Raw genomic sequence first — 9,420 nt, forward strand, 5'->3', positions numbered from 1 at the left:
TGCAATGACAGCTCATTCAGAAGGCACAAAAGGCAAAAGAAAAGGCGACAAAAGACAACAACTGCCCTCCGTCTCACAGGTGGTCAGCTTCCTCAAGACCGCTGAAGCCATCTCTCCCGCTCTCCCTGTCCTGCTGTCCTGCAACTTCTTTTTTTTTTCTGTACGACACCGCCTTCTGACCCATCATAAAAACACATCTCATCTTTGAAAAATGTGCAGGATTTATTTTATGCACACATAGACAGACAGACACACACACACTCACACAAGTATTCAGCCCTCAACTTCGCCTAAATAACCGGTTCAATTAGAACCACATGTATAATCAGGCCTCAGTCTAAAGCAATGTGGCGGCAGTTTCACTGTGCAGTCAATCACTTCAATACACAACCAGAACATTCCCCCACTTGCTGGCTGACCATGTATAATAACACCTTCATTTAATCCATTAATCATTAATAATATTTTAAAGAGGTAACAAGCCGTAATTGCTATAGTAATCGCATTCAGTGATCACATGTGGAGATGTGGAGAATTTCTTTTTCCACCTATTTAAATCACTGGAAGAGGAACTATTTTATTTCATAAAAAACAATGATACACTAAATTACACAATGTTTCATTTTAACAAATAATTACACAGCTGTTACAGCCTGGAGAATATCTTATCCCATAATGTTTCCACATTTAAAAGGCCAACACACATGTTCAGTTCATATGCGCACACCCTACAATAACGGCAGCTTCAGGACCAACACTTGAAATAATTCCATTTAAATCATGCTTTCACTCCCTGCACTGAAAGATTTTTTTTTTTTTTTTTTGCTTTTCTCAAACCCCATCTAAAGGATATTGAAAATTTAACCATTTCAGCTTTTAAGCAGGTAGTGCACTAAGTGCTGCAATAGAAGTAAACCTGTGAGTATCTATCACGGGTCAAACCCTACATGTATAGCAGTGTCGTATACGGGTGCTCTTCAACATCACTTTGGAGCCAGAAGCCCACTCAGACTTGTGGGTTTGGGATAGCAGGAGGGCTTTAATGAAGAGAGAGTGAGAGATGGAGAGACGGACAGGCGAGCCATGAAAGCTACCGACGCACAGGACATTTAAAACTTCAAATACTGTCCATTTTCACTCAAGCAGGACAGGTGAATTGAGAAAAAAGCACTCTCATATACACACGTTCTCGCACTCAGATATATACACTCTTCCACACATACATTCACATGCGCTCGTGCTGGAGGTAAGGACTCTCTGAGTGAGTTTATGGACTAACACAATCATGTTGGTGGCTTTTAATCACGCTGAAGGGGTTTTAAAGCACATGAGATCCATAGCCATTATTGCCTGTCTCTAGACGGTCTCATACAAGACTCCAGTCACACCCCGGCACACAGTCACACACACACACACACACACACACACACACACACACAGGACCGAGCTGAAAATCATCATCTAAGTAATGTGTCAGTAAGCATAAGAGAAACAACTGTCTGCTAGAGAACAGAGTCTGAAAGCGATAAAAATCAGCAGTTACATGAGCGACTCTTACAAACAGTGAAAGTAAACAGGACATGGAAAAGACACAGCTGTCGAGAGCAGAAAAAAAAAAGCAAACAGGGAAAAGTGTTGAAGCAAGTCAGATGAAAAAAGGTGGCAATGCTGAGGCAAACACACAGACACAGACACACAATAGCCGTCAGGGAGCAGAGAGAGTTTATCTGTCTCTGACACCTCTGGCTTCCTGCACACGTACACGCTTTCTCCCCCAAATAACTACTTCTGCCTCTCAAATACTCTTTTGTTTTATTGTCTCCTATTATTATCACCCAGCAAAGCCCTACACAGATATGATAACTTAACAGTGATTTCATACTGTTGGTAAATGCTGCAATGTTTGAACAGAAGTAGAAATAAAAAATGATCTTTTTCTCTGTCTTTCAGCAGTGTCTCACTGTTCTCCCCGTAGGTTTCTCTTTGAGGTTTTGGAAGGGATAATCAGTTTTATTTTAAAAACAAATTTACAAATTATTTTATTTTATAGCTATCTACACTGTACCAACAACTCTTTATATCATTCTTTAAACTGAGATATCTCAGCTGCTGAGCCTTCACTGCACCAAAGACACACTGAGCAGCAGAAAAAAAAGATTTTTTCAAAAGAAAAAATCAGCATCACAGATGATGGAATTATTATTATTTTTTTTAAGAATAAAGTGAGCATATTTACAATAATAGACAGGTATATAGAAAAGATTAATCTGAGGATTACAGGTGGCAATTGTGTAATTATTTTAGCACTATTTAAAATTGCTGGTGTGCTAATGAAACACATTGTTTTAGCTAAAATGAACGAATGTTGAAATTCTATTCCAATTTTGATTATGTAAATAATCCAACATGAGGCTGTGTGAAGCCCACTTTACATTAAAACATTAATATGCAGGGTTTTTTTCTGAAGAGTACAACTTAATGTGCAATTCATCAAGGTGAATTAAACTTTTTTTTTCTTTTTTTTTTTTAAATCTAATTCTGCATCTGCATATACACTTTAAACCAGCTGCTCCGAGCCACCACAAAATACCTGCTTTCCGGTCTGACACCAGAAAATTTGACAAGGTCATAAAACGTGATGAAGAGCTTTTTCATTCCCGCTGGATCTTCTATTAAAGTGCAATTAAAAGTGTGTCATCGCGTCGCGGAAATGCCAGCACAGAGGACAGGTGTGTGTGTGTGTGTGTGTGTGTGTGTGTGTGTGTGTGTGTGTGTGTGTGAGAGGGGGGGGGAGTTTGAGGCGGGTGGTGGTGGTGGTGGGACACACGCACACACACACACACAACAGGAGAGAGAGAGAGAGAGAGAGGACACAGTAAATAAAATTCATTATGCCAAATGCCCCGGCGCCCATCAATCACGGGGCAATAATGCCCGTGTCAGGGTGTGCACCCACACGGCCCTGTATGCTTTTCTCTCAATGACAGACAACTAACAGCAATTAATTGTCATTTCATCGCTCCCTCTTTTTTTTGTCTGCATCTTTCCATCATGCTGGACCTGAGTCCATCTGACATGCGGGGATGTTGAGGCTGGTGTTTGATACTTGATGATGGGAGTTTTGTGAAAAGAAAAGAACAAGTTCAATTTTTAAACCCCTCAGCTGATGCTACAGTGTCACACAGTGTGTGTTACATGCTGTTACGTGAAGATAATTAAAACAGTTTAATCCCATTATGAAATGTTCTTTTTTAAATATATACAGGTCCGGTAGGAAGTTTTTTCTTTTACACTCAAGTAAAAAAAAATTCCTCTGTGGTGTGGGCCTGCTCTCATGACGAGGAAAAGAAGGGAAAAACATGGGTCATGCAGAGGTTCTGCTACAGACTTCAACCCCCTCAATTTCTAAATTTATATCAAGTCAACTCTAAATATGTTTAAATATATTTTATATTTTATTATCACGTGGATTATCCGTGTATTTTTTTCATGCAATTAGTCTAATTCAAGAATTATAGAAGAATAAGACTTCAGACGTGCTACAATGCTCTTATAAAAACTGCAGATTTAATACGTTTAATATTCACGTTAAATCCGAAGTCCAAACTTTTACTGTTGCAGGAGCAACTTTCTCTAATGTCGGTGTGTTAACCTGGTCATCTGTATATATTACTGCTATTTATTTAATCGGGTCAGATTGTATGGGAAAGACAACAGCCACAGTGAGGTCACACACCGCGGTCGCAATTTCAAAAGTCAAAAGCGTTTGAAAAGAAAACTCTCATCTCCTGACCAACTCACTGTGTCCACATGAAAGCTTCTTTTTCCCCCTTCCTTTTCTTAAAACAACGAGTCTTTTCTCTTCACTGAGGGCTCTAATGCTCTTTTATAATTTTGAGCGTCATTGTTTAAATGTCAGACACAAAATTCAACTATTCAAAAAATGTTTTTTTTTTTGTTTTTTTTAAATGCAGGGGAGTGTTTTACGGCTGTGAGCTGAACAGGTTTATAAAGCGATGACAAAGCATTCAAACGATTCTCAGGCGGCTGTGTAAAATTATCAGCACATAACCTGTGTCGGTGTTTATTATCAAATCCCTTAACAAGAGGGACGCGATGTTAAAGTTTGTTGCCTCCATTCAGATCCACTCCCGACATCTTAGTTCACAGTCCCAACCTGTGAGACTAAACTTTTAGTCGTGTCATGAAGCGAAGACAATGACACTTTTCTGTGAGCACTGGCCCCTCTCCCTCCACGGAACTAACGCTTTGATAAATTCTAAGAGTTGAAATAAATTTAGAAATATACGTGGATTCAAAGTAACTGGATTTTTGACTCATGGGTGTTAAACGTGTTGAAGTGGCGAAGAGCTCGAGAGAAACTTAATCCACCGTCGATTTTCTGTCTATTGAAAAAGTGGAAAAGATGAAAACAGCTACACTTCAAAGAGGATTTTAAAACGTGGCTGATAAGTTTCGCGTTCAACTCTTCAGAAAAAGACCGAAAGTTCAAACTGAAACGTGGGGAGAGGGAAGTCAGAGCGAGGAAAAGTGGCTGCTCGGCTGTGTAATACTCTACAACACCCCATTATATTATTAGGCTGAGTTAAAGGAGTTTGACAAAACAATGTGCGATGAGAAAGTTGAGAGTTCGATGTTTTTTTTTTTTTGAGAAGTGAGATGTGAGCAGCAGAGAGTTTCAATGGGAGCGCAGGGAGAGGGAAAGAGTGAGGAAGATGAAAGAGAGAGAGAGAGAGAAGGGGGGGAAAAAAGGAAAAGTGTAGATAATGCATCAACCTGTTCTCTTGTTTTCTGAAGAAGTCAACTTTCACGCCAGTGGTTGGACCATGTGGACAGCCCGCTTCTGCTCCTCAAACCCCCGGCGCGTCCACTCTCTCGCGGCGACAAAGGGGACACAAACCGACGGGACGAAAAAATTAAAATAAAAAAAAAAATGGAAAGAAACAGAGAGGAGAGAGAGAGAGAGACAGAGAAATCTAGGATCTAAGACCGCAGGACCATTACTTTAGACGACAAAGCGTGCTCGTTAGTCCTTTCCTTTTTCCCTTTTGTGTGCGTCCTCTCTCCTCGGAGTGGCCCCTCTGGAGTGAAGTCAGAACAATACTGCCGCTAAAACTCTGGCACTGTGCGCAAGTTGCCGCGGAGAAAGCGCGCAGCTTCTCGTCTTGTTTTGTTGCGTCTGCTTCCTCCCGCTATCTATTCAAGAGGCTTATTCAGCGCGTATAACCTCTCCACCGGTCCTCACTTTTTGGCATCCCGTCTGTTGCTTGCTCGTTCGCTGGTAATCAGGGTTGAATCACTAGGGCTGTGCGTGTGCGTACGAGTGTGGAGTGTGTGTGTGTGTGTGTGTTGCGGGGGGACAGTTTGCTGCGCTACCGTAATGCCTCTAAAGCAGGTGCGCGTTTTCATCCCTGCCCTATCCTCGCAAAGCCCTGGCGCACAATAGAAAAACAGCAGCCGGCGAGAGGTATCTCTCTCTCTCTCTCTCTCTCCTCTCTCTCTCTCTCTCTCTCGCTCTCTCTCTATTGCTCTCTCTCGCTGTCTCTCTCTCCCTCTCTCAGTGTGTGTGTGTGTGTGTGTGTGTGTGTGTGGATGAGGGGAAGGCACTGATCTTTTGACCTCTCTTTGCATCCCGGCTGAGTTGTGCTATTGTGGAGGCAGAGAGGAACAGATGTTAGCCTGCACTGAGTTTGAGCTCAGAAACAGTCAGAAACAAAGCACCATCACCCAAACACAACCAGTCTACTGAGAAACACTTGGCTCCTCTACACTTTTCGTTAATACTTTTAGACTTATTAGTAAATAAAAACAGAATTTAAAAAAAGACCTCTATTCTTTGCACAAGACATCAGTTTGCAAGTATGCACCAAAATAAATGTCTTCATTTCTTAATTGGTACTTTTTGTGCTCTTGACAGACCTTATTGTGATATAACTTTAATTTTTTAAATACTGCATGGTAATCCATATTGATTTATGTCAACCTCAGAAATGTTGTGCTCCACAAATAAAAAATAAGTGTAAAATCAGTTTAATTGGGTTCACTCTCGTTACACACTTAACTTGCAAATTGGATAAATTTTACTGTCTGCCTAACTCACTATGTCCTTTATGTATTTTGGAAGCTTGACAACTCCTTTTGCAGAGTTATTACCATCTTTTTTTTCTCCTCACAGCCACATTAATTTACTAATTGATGGCATAATCAGTGTTGAGATTACTGTCTCTGATGAAATTTGGAAATTACATCATACCTGTCGCTGCAAAAAAAAAAAAAAAAAAAAGTGAGGGAAAAAAAAGAGTGCTATAACTCTTAAGAAGATCTTGGAATAATTTTTGCTTTGGCCATTAAATGGGATTCTGCCCTCCTGCCTTTTCACTATCGAAGCTTTTACCATTGGAAAATGATGGCAGTCCATCACAGCACCACCCAACAATGGGCCACGACTGCAGTAAATCACAACACAAATCATTAGCACGATCAATACCACTAAAAATATGTGTGTCTGTGTGAGTGCGCGTGTGGGTGCAAATGTTTGGGTGTGTGTTTGTGTATATGAGCACCCTTATATATATATATATATATATTTTTTTTTTTTACTTACTCATGTCTCCTCTGAGCCTGACGAATTTTACCTGGAACACTTTGTTATATGTGTCCAATAAATCTCCAGAGAACTGACAGGTGCTAATGTGAGCAACTGGATGGTGATGAGTGATGCTTTTCCTAAGTGGCTCCTATCATGAAAATGCACTTTCAAGTTTGATCTAACAAAAAAAAATTAAAAAATCTGACAGTATTATTAATAGAAAGTTTATAACTGAATCCAAGCAGGTGTGTTAGTGGTTACTTAACCACAAACAACCTGCATCCAATAACTGAAAATGTGTGAGAGAGCAGAGACTGACTCATCCTTGTGCCTGTTGTTGTGTAACTGTTGGCATTTTGACTAAAGATATCAATCACCCCCGCCTGTTTGCAGAATCATGATTTGTTTGTTGTTGTTTGTCTGTTTTGGCTCGCGGTTGCATAAAAATCACAAGATTAAACAGAGCACAGGAAACTGAGTAGGACTCTGTGTTCTGCACGGCCTGAATACAGCCAAGCCAGGCCAGGCTGAAGCAGGCCAAGTATGAAACCGGATTAAAATAGAGCTGGCCTGGACATCTTAAGTCAACACCCTCATTCTTGTTCTCACCGAAAGGAGGAGAAATGCTGTTTGGCCCTCTCACCCATCTCCTATTCCCATTTAGGAACCCTTCTCTCCCTGTTAATCAGGGGGAATAATTATCAAAGTGGACAGGTAATTAAATTAAAACATAAGTGGCTACATGAGCTGGGTTGGCTGTACTACAAGGTTTTCCCTGGCTTAATTAAAGAGAAATATGGGAGTGCTCACCCACAGTGTCACAGAGCTGGTAAAAATGAGGAAAAAAAAGCTCTTGCCACTAACTTGAATAACTCAATCTGATCCGTTCAATGCCGGATTATAGATTGATAAAAAAAAAAAAAATAAAAAATAAAAAAAAAAGAGGTGAGTCTGCCCTGCGTGTATGCGTGGGGAAAAAAAATTCTTCTTCACTGCTCATTCCTGAGCAAATCAGTTCCGCAGACTGTGTTGTTTGTTTGCATATGAGAGCAAAAGCATATGTGTGGCGGCGAGAGTGAGGCGCGGGAGTGCAGAATGTGTGGTAGATGCATTATAAAACTGCGAGCTTTAGCAGCCATCTGGGAATAATGTCGTAAAATAAAGCTCCAATAAAATAAAACTTACTGCTGTTGATGTTTACAAACAACCCCCACATAATACCCACAATGCCTTGAGAATCAAACCCAAAGAGAGGCCTCAAACACATACACACACACACACAGACACACACACACACACTCACATACAAATAAACAGACCCAGAGCAGGAATCCAGTGCACAGACCAAATTATCCAAACATTCACAAACACACTCATATGCGCCCACACCCACTTTGGTACACATATGTGTGTGCATGTTTACAAATAAAGACAAAGTGGGAAGGCTGCATACACACTCATGTAAACAACCACACACACACACATACATACACACATACACATATACACACACACACACACACACACACACACACACACACACACACACACACACAAACACAAACACATAACACACCACCGTCACCTCTGTGGTTATGCAAAGACAACAGCAGACTGTGGCTCACAAACACCACTGCTATCTCAGGGCTGGGTGTATTACAATAATAAATGACTGAGTGCATCCACACAAAGCCTCTTTTCATCTGCGGCAGTACAGTACCTGTGAACAACGTGTGTTAGTGTGTGTGAGAGTGAGTTAGTGAATGAGTGTGTGTGTGTGTATGTGTTTGTGTGGCCTTGCTGCAGACAGTGGCATCTGCATTAGTATCTGCATATACACCGATTGCTGGGAGGATCACAGCCAATCACCACCTGCTTTCTATTAGCCACTCATAAACATGTTTACTGTCACAGCTGCTCCGCGGCACACAACTACACACATACGCATATGCACACGCACACACTTTATCACTACTCTCTCCTTGTCTTGGCCTTTAGTTGGAAGGGAATAATTAGGGAGTACTGGCCAAGGCAGTGGTGTATGTGTTAACAAGCTGTTTTAACACTGTCTCTCACACTCACACTCACGCACACGCACACGCACACGCACACGCACACGCACACACACACACACACACACACACACACACACACACACACACACACACACACACACACACACACACACACACACACACACACCTCCCCATATGCAGGGACAGCCAGGGAGAGTGAGAGAAGATCTCATTCTATGCCTCAAGGGCTCACTTCATATTAAAGCACTTGTGACCCAGCAGTCAAGTCCAGGAGCGAGACTCCAGCCGGGTTGGTGTGTAAATCTGACAGGTACACTCTCAGAAAAGTTAAGGCTGTCTGTGAAAAGTTGAAGAAATAAATTAGAGAAACCTGTAAAGGACATCTTCAAATGGTGAAACTATAAAAAAAAAAAAAAAAACTGACTGTCTTTGCTTAAGAAGATAAAGAAATGTCTTTATTGATGAAGGATTAACTACTGAAGTAGCTGTTAAATCAGAGATGGAGAAGGATTTCTCTATTTCAACTTCATTGAGAAAGTGAATATTGCTATTTTACCATTTTGTGTATTAAGCACCAGATTTGATTCATTCCACTGCAATGAAACAGTTACTTAACAGTACATTTCCCCGCAACACACTTGAAGTTTGAGTTTGGGAAACGCACGTAACAGATTCAGAGTCTATGCATGTGCAGTGATGCATCAAAGAGAAATGGAAATTTATGTGTGCAAATTTTTGTTTGTTTTCTAATGATGTGGCTATAAAGTCATTTGA

The 9,420-nt window shown here is 40.9% G+C and overlaps 1 protein-coding gene across 2 annotated transcripts in view; it reads right to left on the minus strand.

The window, feature by feature from the left end:
- foxp4 (forkhead box P4) overlaps positions 1 to 5,415 on the minus strand; it is a 98,762-nt gene extending 93,347 nt beyond the window's left edge. Inside the window, exon 1 of one of the 2 annotated variants that reach the window (XM_056393721.1) lies at positions 4,798 to 5,415. The gene's annotated coding sequence lies outside the window, so the exon portion shown is untranslated. The remainder of the gene's footprint in view (positions 1 to 4,797) is intronic. The other variant, XM_056393712.1, reaches the window with a different exon arrangement.
- Between the last annotated feature and the right edge of the window lie 4,005 nt (positions 5,416 to 9,420).

The sequence above is a fragment of the Seriola aureovittata genome, chromosome 2, assembly GCF_021018895.1.
Source record: "Seriola aureovittata isolate HTS-2021-v1 ecotype China chromosome 2, ASM2101889v1, whole genome shotgun sequence".
NCBI classification, from domain to species: domain Eukaryota; kingdom Metazoa; phylum Chordata; class Actinopteri; order Carangiformes; family Carangidae; genus Seriola; species Seriola aureovittata.